The sequence below is a fragment of the Carassius gibelio genome, chromosome A20, assembly GCF_023724105.1.
Source record: "Carassius gibelio isolate Cgi1373 ecotype wild population from Czech Republic chromosome A20, carGib1.2-hapl.c, whole genome shotgun sequence".
In the NCBI taxonomy this organism is placed as follows: Eukaryota; Metazoa; Chordata; class Actinopteri; order Cypriniformes; family Cyprinidae; genus Carassius; species Carassius gibelio.
In genome coordinates this window covers 1433560-1450843 of record NC_068390.1, presented here as the reverse complement: position 1 = coordinate 1450843, position 17284 = coordinate 1433560, and the positions used below count along the sequence as shown (strand labels likewise).

General features: G+C 40.0%; 23 non-coding genes across 23 annotated transcripts; all 23 read right to left on the bottom strand.

Moving 5' to 3' along the window:
- Window positions 1-620: 620 nt before the first annotated feature.
- Window positions 621-693, bottom strand: trnak-uuu (transfer RNA lysine (anticodon UUU)). Its single transcript has one exon. It is a non-coding gene; the product is annotated as a tRNA-Lys (tRNA).
- Window positions 694-861: 168 nt separating this feature from the next.
- On the bottom strand, window positions 862-943 carry trnas-uga (transfer RNA serine (anticodon UGA)). The gene has a single exon. It is a non-coding gene; the product is annotated as a tRNA-Ser (tRNA).
- A 2058-nt stretch (window positions 944-3001) lies between these two features.
- Window positions 3002-3074, bottom strand: trnak-uuu (transfer RNA lysine (anticodon UUU)). Its single transcript has one exon. It is a non-coding gene; the product is annotated as a tRNA-Lys (tRNA).
- Window positions 3075-3242: 168 nt separating this feature from the next.
- Window positions 3243-3324, bottom strand: trnas-uga (transfer RNA serine (anticodon UGA)). The gene has a single exon. It is a non-coding gene; the product is annotated as a tRNA-Ser (tRNA).
- A 132-nt stretch (window positions 3325-3456) lies between these two features.
- On the bottom strand, window positions 3457-3528 carry trnah-gug (transfer RNA histidin (anticodon GUG)). Its single transcript has one exon. It is a non-coding gene; the product is annotated as a tRNA-His (tRNA).
- A 155-nt stretch (window positions 3529-3683) lies between these two features.
- On the bottom strand, window positions 3684-3765 carry trnas-aga (transfer RNA serine (anticodon AGA)). Its single transcript has one exon. It is a non-coding gene; the product is annotated as a tRNA-Ser (tRNA).
- Window positions 3766-5392: 1627 nt separating this feature from the next.
- Window positions 5393-5465, bottom strand: trnak-uuu (transfer RNA lysine (anticodon UUU)). The gene has a single exon. It is a non-coding gene; the product is annotated as a tRNA-Lys (tRNA).
- Window positions 5466-5847: 382 nt separating this feature from the next.
- trnah-gug (transfer RNA histidin (anticodon GUG)) lies at window positions 5848-5919 on the bottom strand. The gene has a single exon. It is a non-coding gene; the product is annotated as a tRNA-His (tRNA).
- Window positions 5920-6074: 155 nt separating this feature from the next.
- Window positions 6075-6156, bottom strand: trnas-uga (transfer RNA serine (anticodon UGA)). Its single transcript has one exon. It is a non-coding gene; the product is annotated as a tRNA-Ser (tRNA).
- Window positions 6157-7783: 1627 nt separating this feature from the next.
- On the bottom strand, window positions 7784-7856 carry trnak-uuu (transfer RNA lysine (anticodon UUU)). Its single transcript has one exon. It is a non-coding gene; the product is annotated as a tRNA-Lys (tRNA).
- Window positions 7857-8238: 382 nt separating this feature from the next.
- Window positions 8239-8310, bottom strand: trnah-gug (transfer RNA histidin (anticodon GUG)). The gene has a single exon. It is a non-coding gene; the product is annotated as a tRNA-His (tRNA).
- Window positions 8311-8465: 155 nt separating this feature from the next.
- trnas-aga (transfer RNA serine (anticodon AGA)) lies at window positions 8466-8547 on the bottom strand. The gene has a single exon. It is a non-coding gene; the product is annotated as a tRNA-Ser (tRNA).
- A 1627-nt stretch (window positions 8548-10174) lies between these two features.
- On the bottom strand, window positions 10175-10247 carry trnak-uuu (transfer RNA lysine (anticodon UUU)). The gene has a single exon. It is a non-coding gene; the product is annotated as a tRNA-Lys (tRNA).
- A 168-nt stretch (window positions 10248-10415) lies between these two features.
- trnas-uga (transfer RNA serine (anticodon UGA)) lies at window positions 10416-10497 on the bottom strand. Its single transcript has one exon. It is a non-coding gene; the product is annotated as a tRNA-Ser (tRNA).
- A 1627-nt stretch (window positions 10498-12124) lies between these two features.
- Window positions 12125-12197, bottom strand: trnak-uuu (transfer RNA lysine (anticodon UUU)). Its single transcript has one exon. It is a non-coding gene; the product is annotated as a tRNA-Lys (tRNA).
- A 382-nt stretch (window positions 12198-12579) lies between these two features.
- trnah-gug (transfer RNA histidin (anticodon GUG)) lies at window positions 12580-12651 on the bottom strand. Its single transcript has one exon. It is a non-coding gene; the product is annotated as a tRNA-His (tRNA).
- Window positions 12652-12806: 155 nt separating this feature from the next.
- Window positions 12807-12888, bottom strand: trnas-aga (transfer RNA serine (anticodon AGA)). Its single transcript has one exon. It is a non-coding gene; the product is annotated as a tRNA-Ser (tRNA).
- A 1627-nt stretch (window positions 12889-14515) lies between these two features.
- On the bottom strand, window positions 14516-14588 carry trnak-uuu (transfer RNA lysine (anticodon UUU)). Its single transcript has one exon. It is a non-coding gene; the product is annotated as a tRNA-Lys (tRNA).
- A 168-nt stretch (window positions 14589-14756) lies between these two features.
- Window positions 14757-14838, bottom strand: trnas-uga (transfer RNA serine (anticodon UGA)). The gene has a single exon. It is a non-coding gene; the product is annotated as a tRNA-Ser (tRNA).
- Window positions 14839-16465: 1627 nt separating this feature from the next.
- On the bottom strand, window positions 16466-16538 carry trnak-uuu (transfer RNA lysine (anticodon UUU)). Its single transcript has one exon. It is a non-coding gene; the product is annotated as a tRNA-Lys (tRNA).
- Window positions 16539-16706: 168 nt separating this feature from the next.
- On the bottom strand, window positions 16707-16788 carry trnas-uga (transfer RNA serine (anticodon UGA)). Its single transcript has one exon. It is a non-coding gene; the product is annotated as a tRNA-Ser (tRNA).
- Window positions 16789-16919: 131 nt separating this feature from the next.
- trnah-gug (transfer RNA histidin (anticodon GUG)) lies at window positions 16920-16991 on the bottom strand. Its single transcript has one exon. It is a non-coding gene; the product is annotated as a tRNA-His (tRNA).
- A 155-nt stretch (window positions 16992-17146) lies between these two features.
- On the bottom strand, window positions 17147-17228 carry trnas-aga (transfer RNA serine (anticodon AGA)). Its single transcript has one exon. It is a non-coding gene; the product is annotated as a tRNA-Ser (tRNA).
- Window positions 17229-17284: the final 56 nt, after the last annotated feature.

The following is a 17284-nucleotide window of genomic DNA, read 5'->3' as shown; positions in this document are numbered from 1 at the left end:
AAGGATTTCTTAAGGATTGTGTGACTGGAGTAATAATGCAAAAATAAAATTAGTTTGAAAGTCAGCTTTGATTGTTCCTAATAAACTGTTTAACTGCTCCCCCATATTAAATTATGTTGTGGGATAATTAAATATATTCTAAATAAACTCCAAACTTAAAATTATATACATTTATTTTGTTCTCACGTTCTTTCTTGTAACACCTCCCTCTCAGTGACAACAGCTGACTGAGCGGCTCTTTATGCAGCTCATTATGCAGGGCTTTGTCTTCTCAGGTGTAAATCATGATAGTTGACGCCTACTCGCATATGACTTTTACCAACAAAAAGTGTCTTAGACAATTTAAATCAATGTATTGTTTTCTGTAAGTGAGTAAACAAGATGATTTTCACATAATTTACAAAGAAAAATTCTAGGCTACAAGCTCCGGTTCTCAAAAATCCCAGGCACCATTGTTCTTTATGTATTTTTTGGCCTTGTTCATTTAACATTGTTCGTTTGTCACTAACCACAAGGGAGATCCCCTGATCACCGGGAGCAGGAAGGAACACCGTTCCAGTACAGAGTCAGCAGAAGAGATGGACCGTAGTGATAGCAAGGTGAGGCCAAAGAAAGACCTTCGCCCGAACAGGGACTTGAACCCTGGACCCTCAGATTAAAAGTCTGATGCTCTACCGACTGAGCTATCCGGGCTCTTGTCGAGTACTGGCATCTCACCTTTTATATAACAGCAGTTTTACAACAAGCTGCCCAGAAGAGACGCAGGTGTCACGGGATGAAAGCTAGAAGCAGTTAGGACAAAGGACCACAGAAGGCACAATTACCATCACAGAAAGCTAAAGCAACACTGCAAAGCCCTCCCGTAGTCGGCAGGGTTCGAACCTGCGCGGGGAGACCCCAATGGATTTCAAGTCCATCGCCTTAACCTCTCGGCCACGACTACGTCTAGCGGTAGGCTGCCTGCCCCCTTGTCTGGTGGCTCCCTGCACAGGCCAAGCGTCAAAAACAAAATAGAGAAGAAAGATGAGGTGGTAAAAAAATGTCAACCTTCCCGTACACTCAACGCCAGAGTGTTGCCGTGACCCGGATTCGAACCGGCGTTGCTGCAGCCACAACGCAGAGTACTAACCACTATACGATCACGGCGTGCCACTGGCTCACCCAAGTTAACCCCTGGAGCCCGAATACCAGAAGCACCAGCGGCGTGTTGGTCCATCGAAGAGGGACAGGACATTTCGCAAATCAGTGGGAGGACCTTGAAAAATTCATGGACGCTTTTCCTTGTGGCCTTCAGCAAACAGTGTAGTCGGCAGGATACGAACCTGCGCGGGGAGACCCCAATGGATTTCTAGTCCATCGCCTTAACCACTCGGCCACGACTACAAGAACAGACCAGCTTCTGCTCAGTTTGTGTGCAACACTGCTGCCTGACCTACTTGCAAACAACCCAGCTCAGTCAGAAAGCTGACTGTAACCCAATAAAGGGTTTCCTTTTTTGGATACAGAAAATAATATCAACAAAACTTTGTGCACTTATAAAATAAAGATAACAAACAAGATGTGCTGTCTGCAGCCTTTGTCTGCGCTGATCTTCATTTACAAACACGTCATTAAAATGAACCTCTAACTCTGTGAATACTCAACGAAGAGACATGAGAGAGATATCTATAGAAAGCTTGACATTTCTACTTTTAAACTAAACAAGTGCTGCCGAAAACAAATATTCTGTGATAAAGTAATCCATATGAAAACAAGGCGATGTCCTTTTTTCACGTCTCCCTTCATTATATCTAATGTGACCACGCCCCCGCGCTGAACGCTCTATTCAGATTCAAACTGAAGCGCGGCTTGAATACGCCCACACAGAAGAAAAAGCAGCCAGACTGTTGTTCAAGTGCTTTTATTTTACTGTTTGCTTCGCGATGAGAGGAATAACACATAATTCACCCCAAAAAGATGTGACGTGGTTGAGGATTTGAGAAATGGATTTCCTCAGAAAAAAAATAATGAAGCACTTTATTCAGCAGAGATCATAAACATGAGTAAGTCTCTTTATATTTATTTATATACTTTTACTAGTTTTCACATAACGTCTAAACATTTTACTAGTTAGACTTTTTCCAAACTATAATTCTTGACTAAATGTATAATTAAGTTAAATATTATGAAGTTTCAATAACAATATACAAAACTATACCACTCAAAAGCTTGATGTAAATAATATAAATGTAACAAATACATGTAACTGTAACAAATGTAACAAAAAATGGTGTTCTTTTAATTTACCACCCTAAAAAACATGAAAAATATTCTCAGCTATTTTCAACATTAATAATAATGATAACAATAAAAGTTTTTATTTTTTATTTTTTACAAATTCAGATTGTTAAAAGGATTTCTTAAGGATTGTGTAATAATGCAAAAATAAAATTAGTTTGAAAGTCAGCTTTGATTGTTCCTAATAAACTGTTTAACTGCTCCCCCATATTAAATTATGTTGTGGGATAATTAAATATATTCTAAATAAACTCCAAACTTAAAATTATATACATTTATTTTGTTCTCACGTTCTTTCTTGTAACACCTCCCTCTCAGTGACAACAGCTGACTGAGCGGCTCTTTATGCAGCTCATTATGCAGGGCTTTGTCTTCTCAGGTGTAAATCATGATAGTTGACGCCTACTCGCATATGACTTTTACCAACAAAAAGTGTCTTAGACAATTTAAATCAATGTATTGTTTTCTGTAAGTGAGTAAACAAGATGATTTTCACATAATTTACAAAGAAAAATTCTAGGCTACAAGCTCCGGTTCTCAAAAATCCCAGGCACCATTGTTCTTTATGTATTTTTTGGCCTTGTTCATTTAACATTGTTCGTTTGTCACTAACCACAAGGGAGATCCCCTGATCACCGGGAGCAGGAAGGAACACCGTTCCAGTACAGAGTCAGCAGAAGAGATGGACCGTAGTGATAGCAAGGTGAGGCCAAAGAAAGACCTTCGCCCGAACAGGGACTTGAACCCTGGACCCTCAGATTAAAAGTCTGATGCTCTACCGACTGAGCTATCCGGGCTCTTGTCGAGTACTGGCATCTCACCTTTTATATAACAGCAGTTTTACAACAAGCTGCCCAGAAGAGACGCAGGTGTCACGGGATGAAAGCTAGAAGCAGTTAGGACAAAGGACCACAGAAGGCACAATTACCATCACAGAAAGCTAAAGCAACACTGCAAAGCCCTCCCGTAGTCGGCAGGGTTCAAACCTGCGCGGGGAGACCCCAATGGATTTCAAGTCCATCGCCTTAACCTCTCGGCCACGACTACGTCTAGCGGTAGGCTGCCTGCCCCCTTGTCTGGTGGCTCCCTGCACAGGCCAAGCGTCAAAAACAAAATAGAGAAGAAAGATGAGGTGGTAAAAAAAATGTCAACCTTCCCGTACACTCAACGCCAGAGTGTTGCCGTGACCCGGATTCGAACCGGGGTTGCTGCGGCCACAACGCAGAGTACTAACCACTATACGATCACGGCGTGCCACTGGCTCACCCAAGTTAACCCCTGGAGCCCGAATACCAGAAGCAGCAGCGGCGTGTTGGTCCATCGAAGAGGGACAGGACATTTCGCAAATCAGTGGGAGGACCTTGAAAAATTCATGGACGCTTTTCCTCGTGGCCTTCAGCAAACAGCGTAGTCGGCAGGATTCGAACCTGCGCGGGGAGACCCCAATGGATTTCTAGTCCATCGCCTTAACCACTCGGCCACGACTACAAGAACAGACCAGCTTCTGCTCAGTTTGTGTGCAACACTGCTGCCTGACCTACTTGCAAACAACCCAACTCAGTCAGCAAGCTGACTGTAACCCAATAAAGGGTTTCCTTTTTTGGATACAGAAAATAATAACAACAAAACTTTGTGCACTTATAAAATAAAGATAACAAACAAGATGTGCTGTCTGCAGCCTTTGTCTGCGCTGATCTTCATTTACAAACACGTCATTAAAATGAACCTCTAACTCTGTGAATACTCAACGAAGAGACATGAGAGAGATATCTATAGAAAGCTTGACATTTCTACTTTTAAACTAAACAAGTGCTGCCGAAAACAAATATTCTGTGATAAAGTAATCCATATGAAAACAAGGCGATGTCCTTTTTTCACGTCTCCCTTCATTATATCTAAAGTGACCACGCCCCCGCGCTGAACGCTCTATTCAGATTCAAACTGAAGCGCGGCTTGAATACGCCCACACAGAAGAAAAAGCAGCCAGACTGTTGTTCAAGTGCTTTTATTTTACTGTTTGCTTCGCGATGAGAGGAATAACACATAATTCACCCCAAAAAGATGTGACGTGGTTGAGGATTTGAGAAATGGATTTCCTCAGAAAATAAAGAATGAAGCACTTTATTCAGCAGAGATCATAAACATGAGTAAGTCTCTTTATATTTATTTATATACTTTTACTAGTTTTCACATAACGTCTAAACATTTTACTAGTTAGACTTTTTCCAAACTATAATTCTTGACTAAATGTATAATTAAGTTAAATATTATGAAGTTTCAATAACAATATACAAAACTATACCACTCAAAAGCTTGATGTAAATAATATAAATGTAACAAATACATGTAACTGTAACAAATGTAACAAAAAATGGTGTTCTTTTAATTTACCACCCTAAAAAACATGAAAAATATTCTCAGCTATTTTCAACATTAATAATAATGATAACAATAAAAGTTTTTATTTTTTATTTTTTACAAATTCAGATTGTTAAAAGGATTTCTTAAGGATTGTGTGACTGGAGTAATAATGCAAAAATAAAATTAGTTTGAAAGTCAGCTTTGATTGTTCCTAATAAACTGTTTAACTGCTCCCCCATATTAAATTATGTTGTGGGTTAATTAAATATATTCTAAATAAACTCCAAACTTAAAATTATATACATTTATTTTGTTCTCACGTTCTTTCTTGTAACACCTCCCTCTCAGTGACAACAGCTGACTGAGCGGCTCTTTATGCAGCTCATTATGCAGGGCTTTGTCTTCTCAGGTGTAAATCATGATAGTTGACGCCTACTCGCATATGACTTTTACCAACAAAAAGTGTCTTAGACAATTTAAATCAATGTATTGTTTTCTGTAAGTGAGTAAACAAGATGATTTTCACATAATTTACAAAGAAAAATTCTAGGCTACAAGCTCCGGTTCTCAAAAATCCCAGGCACCATTGTTCTTTATGTATTTTTTGGCCTTGTTCATTTAACATTGTTCGTTTGTCACTAACCACAAGGGAGATCCCCTGATCACCGGGAGCAGGAAGGAACACCGTTCCAGTACAGAGTCAGCAGAAGAGATGGACCATAGTGATAGCAAGGTGAGGCCAAAGAAAGACCTTCGCCCGAACAGGGACTTGAACCCTGGACCCTCAGATTAAAAGTCTGATGCTCTACCGACTGAGCTATCCGGGCTCTTGTCGAGTACTGGCATCTCACCTTTTATATTACAGCAGTTTTACAACAAGCTGCCCAGAAGAGACGCAGGTGTCACGGGATGAAAGCTAGAAGCAGTTAGGACAAAGGACCACAGAAGGCACAATTACCATCACAGAAAGCTAAAGCAACACTGCAAAGCCCTCCCGTAGTCGGCAGGGTTCAAACCTGGGCGGGGAGACCCCAATGGATTTCAAGTCCATCGCCTTAACCTCTCGGCCACGACTACGTCTAGCGGTAGGCTGCCTGCCCCCTTGTCTGGTGGCTCCCTGCACAGGCCAAGCGTCAAAAACAAAATAGAGAAGAAAGATGAGGTGTTAAAAAAAATGTCAACCTTCCCGTACACTCAACGCCAGAGTGTTGCCGTGACCCGGATTCGAACCGGGGTTGCTGCGGCCACAACGCAGAGTACTAACCACTATACGATCACGGCGTGCCACTGGCTCACCCAAGTTAACCCCTGGAGCCCGAATACCAGAAGCAGCAGCGGCGTGTTGGTCCATCGAAGAGGGACAGGACATTTCGCAAATCAGTGGGAGGACCTTGAAAAATTCATGGACGCTTTTCCTCGTGGCCTTCAGCAAACAGCGTAGTCGGCAGGGTTCGAACCTGCGCGGGGAGACCCCAATGGATTTCAAGTCCATCGCCTTAACCACTCGGCCACGACTACAAGAACAGACCAGCTTCTGCTCAGTTTGTGTGCAACACTGCTGCCTGACCTACTTGCAAACAACCCAACTCAGTCAGCAAGCTGACTGTAACCCAATAAAGGGTTTCCTTTTTTGGATACAGAAAATAATAACAACAAAACTTTGTGCACTTATAAAATAAAGATAACAAACAAGATGTGCTGTCTGCAGCCTTTGTCTGCGCTGATCTTCATTTACAAACACGTCATTAAAATGAACCTCTAACTCTGTGAATACTCAACGAAGAGACATGAGAGAGATATCTATAGAAAGCTTGACATTTCTACTTTTAAACTAAACAAGTGCTGCCGAAAACAAATATTCTGTGATAAAGTAATCCATATGAAAACAAGGCGATGTCCTTTTTTCACGTCTCCCTTCATTATATCTAATGTGACCACGCCCCCGCGCTGAACGCTCTATTCAGATTCAAACTGAAGCGCGGCTTGAATACGCCCACACAGAAGAAAAAGCAGCCAGACTGTTGTTCAAGTGCTTTTATTTTACTGTTTGCTTCGCGATGAGAGGAATAACACATAATTCACCCCAAAAAGATGTGACGTGGTTGAGGATTTGAGAAATGGATTTCCTCAGAAAATAAAGAATGAAGCACTTTATTCAGCAGAGATCATAAACATGAGTAAGTCTCTTTATATTTATTTATATACTTTTACTAGTTTTCACATAACGTCTAAACATTTTACTAGTTAGACTTTTTCCAAACTATAAATCTTGACTAAATGTATAATTAAGTTAAATATTATGAAGTTTCAATAACAATATACAAAACTATACCACTCAAAAGCTTGATGTAAATAATATAAATGTAACAAATACATGTAACTGTAACAAATGTAACAAAAAATGGTGTTCTTTTAATTTACCACCCTAAAAAACATGAAAAATATTCTCAGCTATTTTCAACATTAATAATAATGATAACAATAAAAGTTTTTATTTTTTATTTTTTACAAATTCAGATTGTTAAAAGGATTTCTTAAGGATTGTGTGACTGGAGTAATAATGCAAAAATAAAATTAGTTTGAAAGTCAGCTTTGATTGTTCCTAATAAACTGTTTAACTGCTCCCCCATATTAAATTATGTTGTGGGTTAATTAAATATATTCTAAATAAACTCCAAACTTAAAATTATATACATTTATTTTGTTCTCACGTTCTTTCTTGTAACACCTCCCTCTCAGTGACAACAGCTGACTGAGCGGCTCTTTATGCAGCTCATTATGCAGGGCTTTGTCTTCTCAGGTGTAAATCATGATAGTTGACGCCTACTCGCATATGACTTTTACCAACAAAAAGTGTCTTAGACAATTTAAATCAATGTATTGTTTTCTGTAAGTGAGTAAACAAGATGATTTTCACATAATTTACAAAGAAAAATTCTAGGCTACAAGCTCCGGTTCTCAAAAATCCCAGGCACCATTGTTCTTTATGTATTTTTTGGCCTTGTTCATTTAACATTGTTCGTTTGTCACTAACCACAAGGGAGATCCCCTGATCACCGGGAGCAGGAAGGAACACCGTTCCAGTACAGAGTCAGCAGAAGAGATGGACCATAGTGATAGCAAGGTGAGGCCAAAGAAAGACCTTCGCCCGAACAGGGACTTGAACCCTGGACCCTCAGATTAAAAGTCTGATGCTCTACCGACTGAGCTATCCGGGCTCTTGTCGAGTACTGGCATCTCACCTTTTATATTACAGCAGTTTTACAACAAGCTGCCCAGAAGAGACGCAGGTGTCACGGGATGAAAGCTAGAAGCAGTTAGGACAAAGGACCACAGAAGGCACAATTACCATCACAGAAAGCTAAAGCAACACTGCAAAGCCCTCCCGTAGTCGGCAGGGTTCAAACCTGGGCGGGGAGACCCCAATGGATTTCAAGTCCATCGCCTTAACCTCTCGGCCACGACTACGTCTAGCGGTAGGCTGCCTGCCCCCTTGTCTGGTGGCTCCCTGCACAGGCCAAGCGTCAAAAACAAAATAGAGAAGAAAGATGAGGTGGTAAAAAAAATGTCAACCTTCCCGTACACTCAACGCCAGAGTGTTGCCGTGACCCGGATTCGAACCGGGGTTGCTGCGGCCACAACGCAGAGTACTAACCACTATACGATCACGGCGTGCCACTGGCTCACCCAAGTTAACCCCTGGAGCCCGAATACCAGAAGCAGCAGCGGCGTGTTGGTCCATCGAAGAGGGACAGGACATTTCGCAAATCAGTGGGAGGACCTTGAAAAATTCATGGACGCTTTTCCTCGTGGCCTTCAGCAAACAGCGTAGTCGGCAGGGTTCGAACCTGCGCGGGGAGACCCCAATGGATTTCTAGTCCATCGCCTTAACCACTCGGCCACGACTACAAGAACAGACCAGCTTCTGCTCAGTTTGTGTGCAACACTGCTGCCTGACCTACTTGCAAACAACCCAACTCAGTCAGCAAGCTGACTGTAACCCAATAAAGGGTTTCCTTTTTTGGATACAGAAAATAATAACAACAAAACTTTGTGCACTTATAAAATAAAGATAACAAACAAGATGTGCTGTCTGCAGCCTTTGTCTGCGCTGATCTTCATTTACAAACACGTCATTAAAATGAACCTCTAACTCTGTGAATACTCAACGAAGAGACATGAGAGAGATATCTATAGAAAGCTTGACATTTCTACTTTTAAACTAAACAAGTGCTGCCGAAAACAAATATTCTGTGATAAAGTAATCCATATGAAAACAAGGCGATGTCCTTTTTTCACGTCTCCCTTCATTATATCTAATGTGACCACGCCCCCGCGCTGAACGCTCTATTCAGATTCAAACTGAAGCGCGGCTTGAATACGCCCACACAGAAGAAAAAGCAGCCAGACTGTTGTTCAAGTGCTTTTATTTTACTGTTTGCTTCGCGATGAGAGGAATAACACATAATTCACCCCAAAAAGATGTGACGTGGTTGAGGATTTGAGAAATGGATTTCCTCAGAAAATAAAGAATGAAGCACTTTATTCAGCAGAGATCATAAACATGAGTAAGTCTCTTTATATTTATTTATATACTTTTACTAGTTTTCACATAACGTCTAAACATTTTACTAGTTAGACTTTTTCCAAACTATAATTCTTGACTAAATGTATAATTAAGTTAAATATTATGAAGTTTCAATAACAATATACAAAACTATACCACTCAAAAGCTTGATGTAAATAATATAAATGTAACAAATACATGTAACTGTAACAAATGTAACAAAAAATGGTGTTCTTTTAATTTACCACCCTAAAAAACATGAAAAATATTCTCAGCTATTTTCAACATTAATAATAATGATAACAATAAAAGTTTTTATTTTTTATTTTTTACAAATTCAGATTGTTAAAAGGATTTCTTAAGGATTGTGTGACTAGAGTAATAATGCAAAAATAAAATTAGTTTGAAAGTCAGCTTTGATTGTTCCTAATAAACTGTTTAACTGCTCCCCCATATTAAATTATGTTGTGGGATAATTAAATATATTCTAAATAAACTCCAAACTTAAAATTATATACATTTATTTTGTTCTCACGTTCTTTCTTGTAACACCTCCCTCTCAGTGACAAAAGCTGACTGAGCGGCTCTTTATGCAGCTCATTATGCAGGGCTTTGTCTTCTCAGGTGTAAATCATGATAGTTGACGCCTACTCGCATATGACTTTTACCAACAAAAAGTGTCTTAGACAATTTAAATCAATGTATTGTTTTCTGTAAGTGAGTAAACAAGATGATTTTCACATAATTTACAAAGAAAAATTCTAGGCTACAAGCTCCGGTTCTCAAAAATCCCAGGCACCATTGTTCTTTATGTATTTTTTGGCCTTGTTCATTTAACATTGTTCGTTTGTCACTAACCACAAGGGAGATCCCCTGATCACCGGGAGCAGGAAGGAACACCGTTCCAGTACAGAGTCAGCAGAAGAGATGGACCGTAGTGATAGCAAGGTGAAGCCAAAGAAAGACCTTCGCCCGAACAGGGACTTGAACCCTGGACCCTCAGATTAAAAGTCTGATGCTCTACCGACTGAGCTATCCGGGCTCTTGTCGAGTACTGGCATCTCACCTTTTATATAACAGCAGTTTTACAACAAGCTGCCCAGAAGAGACGCAGGTGTCACGGGATGAAAGCTAGAAGCAGTTAGGACAAAGGACCACAGAAGGCACAATTACCATCACAGAAAGCTAAAGCAACACTGCAAAGCCCTCCCGTAGTCGGCAGGGTTCGAACCTGCGCGGGGAGACCCCAATGGATTTCAAGTCCATCGCCTTAACCACTCGGCCACGACTACAAGAACAGACCAGCTTCTGCTCAGTTTGTGTGCAACACTGCTGCCTGACCTACTTGCAAACAACCCAACTCAGTCAGCAAGCTGACTGTAACCCAATAAAGGGTTTCCTTTTTTGGATACAGAAAATAATAACAACAAAACTTTGTGCACTTATAAAATAAAGATAACAAACAAGATGTGCTGTCTGCAGCCTTTGTCTGCGCTGATCTTCATTTACAAACACGTCATTAAAATGAACCTCTAACTCTGTGAATACTCAACGAAGAGACATGAGAGAGATATCTATAGAAAGCTTGACATTTCTACTTTTAAACTAAACAAGTGCTGCCGAAAACAAATATTCTGTGATAAAGTAATCCATATGAAAACAAGGCGATGTCCTTTTTTCACGTCTCCCTTCATTATATCTAATGTGACCACGCCCCCGCGCTGAACGCTCTATTCAGATTCAAACTGAAGCGCGGCTTGAATACGCCCACACAGAAGAAAAAGCAGCCAGACTGTTGTTCAAGTGCTTTTATTTTACTGTTTGCTTCGCGATGAGAGGAATAACACATAATTCACCCCAAAAAGATGTGACGTGGTTGAGGATTTGAGAAATGGATTTCCTCAGAAAATAAAGAATGAAGCACTTTATTCAGCAGAGATCATAAACATGAGTAAGTCTCTTTATATTTATTTATATACTTTTACTAGTTTTCACATAACGTCTAAACATTTTACTAGTTAGACTTTTTCCAAACTATAATTCTTGACTAAATGTATAATTAAGTTAAATATTATGAAGTTTCAATAACAATATACAAAACTATACCACTCAAAAGCTTGATGTAAATAATATAAATGTAACAAATACATGTAACTGTAACAAATGTAACAAAAAATGGTGTTCTTTTAATTTACCACCCTAAAAAACATGAAAAATATTCTCAGCTATTTTCAACATTAATAATAATGATAACAATAAAAGTTTTTATTTTTTATTTTTTACAAATTCAGATTGTTAAAAGGATTTCTTAAGGATTGTGTGACTGGAGTAATAATGCAAAAATAAAATTAGTTTGAAAGTCAGCTTTGATTGTTCCTAATAAACTGTTTAACTGCTCCCCCATATTAAATTATGTTGTGGGTTAATTAAATATATTCTAAATAAACTCCAAACTTAAAATTATATACATTTATTTTGTTCTCACGTTCTTTCTTGTAACACCTCCCTCTCAGTGACAACAGCTGACTGAGCGGCTCTTTATGCAGCTCATTATGCAGGGCTTTGTCTTCTCAGGTGTAAATCATGATAGTTGACGCCTACTCGCATATGACTTTTACCAACAAAAAGTGTCTTAGACAATTTAAATCAATGTATTGTTTTCTGTAAGTGAGTAAACAAGATGATTTTCACATAATTTACAAAGAAAAATTCTAGGCTACAAGCTCCGGTTCTCAAAAATCCCAGGCACCATTGTTCTTTATGTATTTTTTGGCCTTGTTCATTTAACATTGTTCGTTTGTCACTAACCACAAGGGAGATCCCCTGATCACCGGGAGCAGGAAGGAACACCGTTCCAGTACAGAGTCAGCAGAAGAGATGGACCATAGTGATAGCAAGGTGAGGCCAAAGAAAGACCTTCGCCCGAACAGGGACTTGAACCCTGGACCCTCAGATTAAAAGTCTGATGCTCTACCGACTGAGCTATCCGGGCTCTTGTCGAGTACTGGCATCTCACCTTTTATATTACAGCAGTTTTACAACAAGCTGCCCAGAAGAGACGCAGGTGTCACGGGATGAAAGCTAGAAGCAGTTAGGACAAAGGACCACAGAAGGCACAATTACCATCACAGAAAGCTAAAGCAACACTGCAAAGCCCTCCCGTAGTCGGCAGGGTTCAAACCTGGGCGGGGAGACCCCAATGGATTTCAAGTCCATCGCCTTAACCTCTCGGCCACGACTACGTCTAGCGGTAGGCTGCCTGCCCCCTTGTCTGGTGGCTCCCTGCACAGGCCAAGCGTCAAAAACAAAATAGAGAAGAAAGATGAGGTGGTAAAAAAAATGTCAACCTTCCCGTACACTCAACGCCAGAGTGTTGCCGTGACCCGGATTCGAACCGGGGTTGCTGCGGCCACAACGCAGAGTACTAACCACTATACGATCACGGCGTGCCACTGGCTCACCCAAGTTAACCCCTGGAGCCCGAATACCAGAAGCAGCAGCGGCGTGTTGGTCCATCGAAGAGGGACAGGACATTTCGCAAATCAGTGGGAGGACCTTGAAAAATTCATGGACGCTTTTCCTCGTGGCCTTCAGCAAACAGCGTAGTCGGCAGGGTTCGAACCTGCGCGGGGAGACCCCAATGGATTTCTAGTCCATCGCCTTAACCACTCGGCCACGACTACAAGAACAGACCAGCTTCTGCTCAGTTTGTGTGCAACACTGCTGCCTGACCTACTTGCAAACAACCCAACTCAGTCAGCAAGCTGACTGTAACCCAATAAAGGGTTTCCTTTTTTGGATACAGAAAATAATAACAACAAAACTTTGTGCACTTATAAAATAAAGATAACAAACAAGATGTGCTGTCTGCAGCCTTTGTCTGCGCTGATCTTCATTTACAAACACGTCATTAAAATGAACCTCTAACTCTGTGAATACTCAACGAAGAGACATGAGAGAGATATCTATAGAAAGCTTGACATTTCTACTTTTAAACTAAACAAGTGCTGCCGAAAACAAATATTCTGTGATAAAGTAATCCATATGAAAACAAGGCGATGTCCTTTTTTCACGTCTCCCTTCATTATATCTAATGTGACCACGCCCCCGCGCTGAACGCTCTATTCAGATTCAAACTGAAGCGCGGCTTGAATACGCCCACACAGAAGAAAAAGCAGCCAGACTGTTGTTCAAGTGCTTTTATTTTACTGTTTGCTTCGCGATGAGAGGAATAACACATAATTCACCCCAAAAAGATGTGACGTGGTTGAGGATTTGAGAAATGGATTTCCTCAGAAAATAAAGAATGAAGCACTTTATTCAGCAGAGATCATAAACATGAGTAAGTCTCTTTATATTTATTTATATACTTTTACTAGTTTTCACATAACGTCTAAACATTTTACTAGTTAGACTTTTTCCAAACTATAATTCTTGACTAAATGTATAATTAAGTTAAATATTATGAAGTTTCAATAACAATATACAAAACTATACCACTCAAAAGCTTGATGTAAATAATATAAATTTAACAAATACATGTAACTGTAACAAATGTAACAAAAAATGGTGTTCTTTTAATTTACCACCCTAAAAAACATGAAAAATATTCTCAGCTATTTTCAACATTAATAATAATGATAACAATAAAAGTTTTTATTTTTTATTTTTTACAAATTCAGATTGTTAAAAGGATTTCTTAAGGATTGTGTGACTAGAGTAATAATGCAAAAATAAAATTAGTTTGAAAGTCAGCTTTGATTGTTCCTAATAAACTGTTTAACTGCTCCCCCATATTAAATTATGTTGTGGGATAATTAAATATATTCTAAATAAACTCCAAACTTAAAATTATATACATTTATTTTGTTCTCACGTTCTTTCTTGTAACACCTCCCTCTCAGTGACAAAAGCTGACTGAGCGGCTCTTTATGCAGCTCATTATGCAGGGCTTTGTCTTCTCAGGTGTAAATCATGATAGTTGACGCCTACTCGCATATGACTTTTACCAACAAAAAGTGTCTTAGACAATTTAAATCAATGTATTGTTTTCTGTAAGTGAGTAAACAAGATGATTTTCACATAATTTACAAAGAAAAATTCTAGGCTACAAGCTCCGGTTCTCAAAAATCCCAGGCACCATTGTTCTTTATGTATTTTTTGGCCTTGTTCATTTAACATTGTTCGTTTGTCACTAACCACAAGGGAGATCCCCTGATCACCGGGAGCAGGAAGGAACACCGTTCCAGTACAGAGTCAGCAGAAGAGATGGACCGTAGTGATAGCAAGGTGAAGCCAAAGAAAGACCTTCGCCCGAACAGGGACTTGAACCCTGGACCCTCAGATTAAAAGTCTGATGCTCTACCGACTGAGCTATCCGGGCTCTTGTCGAGTACTGGCATCTCACCTTTTATATAACAGCAGTTTTACAACAAGCTGCCCAGAAGAGACGCAGGTGTCACGGGATGAAAGCTAGAAGCAGTTAGGACAAAGGACCACAGAAGGCACAATTACCATCACAGAAAGCTAAAGCAACACTGCAAAGCCCTCCCGTAGTCGGCAGGGTTCGAACCTGCGCGGGGAGACCCCAATGGATTTCAAGTCCATCGCCTTAACCACTCGGCCACGACTACAAGAACAGACCAGCTTCTGCTCAGTTTGTGTGCAACACTGCTGCCTGACCTACTTGCAAACAACCCAACTCAGTCAGCAAGCTGACTGTAACCCAATAAAGGGTTTCCTTTTTTGGATACAGAAAATAATAACAACAAAACTTTGTGCACTTATAAAATAAAGATAACAAACAAGATGTGCTGTCTGCAGCCTTTGTCTGCGCTGATCTTCATTTACAAACACGTCATTAAAATGAACCTCTAACTCTGTGAATACTCAACGAAGAGACATGAGAGAGATATCTATAGAAAGCTTGACATTTCTACTTTTAAACTAAACAAGTGCTGCCGAAAACAAATATTCTGTGATAAAGTAATCCATATGAAAACAAGGCGATGTCCTTTTTTCACGTCTCCCTTCATTATATCTAATGTGACCACGCCCCCGCGCTGAACGCTCTATTCAGATTCAAACTGAAGCGCGGCTTGAATACGCCCACACAGAAGAAAAAGCAGCCAGACTGTTGTTCAAGTGCTTTTATTTTACTGTTTGCTTCGCGATGAGAGGAATAACACATAATTCACCCCAAAAAGATGTGACGTGGTTGAGGATTTGAGAAATGGATTTCCTCAGAAAATAAAGAATGAAGCACTTTATTCAGCAGAGATCATAAACATGAGTAAGTCTCTTTATATTTATTTATATACTTTTACTAGTTTTCACATAACGTCTAAACATTTTACTAGTTAGACTTTTTCCAAACTATAATTCTTGACTAAATGTATAATTAAGTTAAATATTATGAAGTTTCAATAACAATATACAAAACTATACCACTCAAAAGCTTGATGTAAATAATATAAATTTAACAAATACATGTAACTGTAACAAATGTAACAAAAAATGGTGTTCTTTTAATTTACCACCCTAAAAAACATGAAAAATATTCTCAGCTATTTTCAACATTAATAATAATGATAACAATAAAAGTTTTTATTTTTTATTTTTTACAAATTCAGATTGTTAAAAGGATTTCTTAAGGATTGTGTGACTAGAGTAATAATGCAAAAATAAAATTAGTTTGAAAGTCAGCTTTGATTGTTCCTAATAAACTGTTTAACTGCTCCCCCATATTAAATTATGTTGTGGGATAATTAAATATATTCTAAATAAACTCCAAACTTAAAATTATATACATTTATTTTGTTCTCACGTTCTTTCTTGTAACACCTCCCTCTCAGTGACAAAAGCTGACTGAGCGGCTCTTTATGCAGCTCATTATGCAGGGCTTTGTCTTCTCAGGTGTAAATCATGATAGTTGACGCCTACTCGCATATGACTTTTACCAACAAAAAGTGTCTTAGACAATTTAAATCAATGTATTGTTTTCTGTAAGTGAGTAAACAAGATGATTTTCACATAATTTACAAAGAAAAATTCTAGGCTACAAGCTCCGGTTCTCAAAAATCCCAGGCACCATTGTTCTTTATGTATTTTTTGGCCTTGTTCATTTAACATTGTTCGTTTGTCACTAACCACAAGGGAGATCCCCTGATCACCGGGAGCAGGAAGGAACACCGTTCCAGTACAGAGTCAGCAGAAGAGATGGACCATAGTGATAGCAAGGTGAGGCCAAAGAAAGACCTTCGCCCGAACAGGGACTTGAACCCTGGACCCTCAGATTAAAAGTCTGATGCTCTACCGACTGAGCTATCCGGGCTCTTGTCGAGTACTGGCATCTCACCTTTTATATAACAGCAGTTTTACAACAAGCTGCCCAGAAGAGACGCAGGTGTCACGGGATGAAAGCTAGAAGCAGTTAGGACAAAGGACCACAGAAGGCACAATTACCATCACAGAAAGCTAAAGCAACACTGCAAATCCCTCCCGTAGTCGGCAGGGTTCGAACCTGCGCGGGGAGACCCCAATGGATTTCAAGTCCATCGCCTTAACCTCTCGGCCACGACTACGTCTAGCGGTAGGCTGCCTGCCCCTTGTCTGGTGGCTCCCTGCACAGGCCAAGCGTCAAAAACAAAATAGAGAAGAAAGATGAGGTGGTAAAAAAAATGTCAACCTTCCCGTACACTCAACGCCAGAGTGTTGCCGTGACCCGGATTCGAACCGGGGTTGCTGCGGCCACAACGCAGAGTACTAACCACTATACGATCACGGCGTGCCACTGGCTCACCCAAGTTAACCCCTGGAGCCCGAATACCAGAAGCACCAGAGGCGTGTTGGTCCATCGAAGAGGGACAGAACATTTCGCAAATCAGTGGGAGGACCTTGAAAAATTCATGGACGCTTTTCCTCATGGCCTTCAGCAAACAGCGTAGTCGGCAGGATTCGAACCTGCGCGGGGAGACCCCAATGGATTTCTAGTCCATCGCCTTAACCACTCGGCCACGACTACAAGAACAGACCAGCTTCTGCTCAGTTTGTGTGCAACACTGCTGCCTGACCTACTTG